This window comes from Hypanus sabinus, unplaced genomic scaffold (genome assembly GCF_030144855.1).
Source record: "Hypanus sabinus isolate sHypSab1 unplaced genomic scaffold, sHypSab1.hap1 scaffold_790, whole genome shotgun sequence".
Lineage (NCBI taxonomy): Eukaryota > Metazoa > Chordata > Chondrichthyes > Myliobatiformes > Dasyatidae > Hypanus > Hypanus sabinus.
The window spans coordinates 90,796-92,495 of NW_026781641.1; positions in this window are offsets into that span (position 1 = coordinate 90,796).

Sequence of the window (1,700 nt, forward strand, 5' to 3'; positions counted from 1 at the left end):
AGGGACAGAAGTTCCCATTCAGGGTGATTGGACAGGTCAAAGGAAGAGAGGGCAGTTCATTACTGTCTGAAGTTCTGGATTTCCTTTTGCGACAGACAGGACTGGTGGCTGCCCATACCAGCATCAGGGTTTGCCCTGGGTTCCCTGCCTACACCCTGACAAAACAAGCCTCCAGCACGGAAGGAGACTGGTGAGATTTCCCGTGGGCCAACTCCGATACTGGAAGGAGTCGGAAGTGAAGACGGGACATCCAGTAAAACTCTCTTTTAATATTGACCAAACCCAAGATGTTGCACCACATCTCTGGGCAATTTCAGGCCATGAAGTCGGCCGCACCAACTGCCCCCTGTCTGGATCACAGTGAAAGAAGGACAGACTCTCCCATCCATTCTGCAATACCCCCTCAAGCCTGAGGCAACGTTTTACGAGGATGGAAGCTCTTTTGCGGATCCATCAGGAAAACGAGATTCTGACTATGCGATAGTGACGGACAGTGAAGTAATTGAGCAGGCCTCTTTTGAAGCAGCTGTCTCCGTCCAGAAGGCTGAGCTGTTTGCTCTGACTCGTCTGTATCCCAGCAACAGACAGAAATGGGAACGTTTACACAGACTCCCGTTATGCGTTTGGAATGGTACATGACTACGGGGCTCTCTGGGAACAGGGGGATTCCTGACTTCCTCTGGCCACCCCATTAGTAATGCCACCTTTGTAAACAACTTACTCACCGCTCTGCAGCTACCTCGAGTTTCGGCTATTATTAAGTGTGCAGCCCACGCCCGCATGTCTAACCTGGTCACTACAGGCAATGCTTTAGCAGATGAGACAGCGAAAAGTGCGGCACAATCCTCGGTAGTTGTAGTCCGCTCGGGTTCCCGTCAAACAACCCTCCGTGACTCAAGCAGAATGGGTTTGCCAGACATGCGGGAGGTACGTACTTTTCAGGGGGACGTCTCTGAGGATGAGCGCAAACTGTAGTCCCAGATGGGATGCCGGAAAGACCCCGACCTAGGTTTTTGGATCACCCAGTGGGACAGGTTTGTGTTCCTACACAGTTTTTACCAACATTGGTCAATTATGTACATAACTGTACACACTTGGAAAAGGAGGGAATGGTTGGTAACCTGTACCCTGCACACCGGGTACGACTCCCTTGACAGGTGAAACTTTTTCGTGTCTACAATTTGATTTCATTGAATTGCCTCGAGTACATTACTATAGATACTGCTTAGTTATTGTAGACGCGCTTAGTAGATGGGTTGAAGCTTTTCGAACTACCATTAATACTGCTGACTGTTGTGAAGGTATTATTACGGGAAATAATTCCCAGGTACGGCCTGCCAGAGATGCTGAGCTCTGACAATGGTCCACACTTTGTGGTGAAAGCAAACGAAGGGGTATGTAACGAACTAGCTATCAAGCAACAATTCCACTGGCCGCTGACACAGTGGAAAGAGACAATGCAACTCTGAAGAGTAAACTGGCCAGACTAACAGCGGAGACTGGACTCACTTGGTTGAAGGTCCGACCATTAGCCCGATTCCACATGAGGGTTACCCCACAGGGGAAAACAGGGTTGTCACCAGCTGAAATCATTTCCGGATGGCCCAACAGGACACCCTGGGAACAAAGTCTCAGGATTAAAGGCTAAATGAATAAGAATAAGGAACCTTGGTTCTCGAGGGAACTCTGATAAAGAAAAA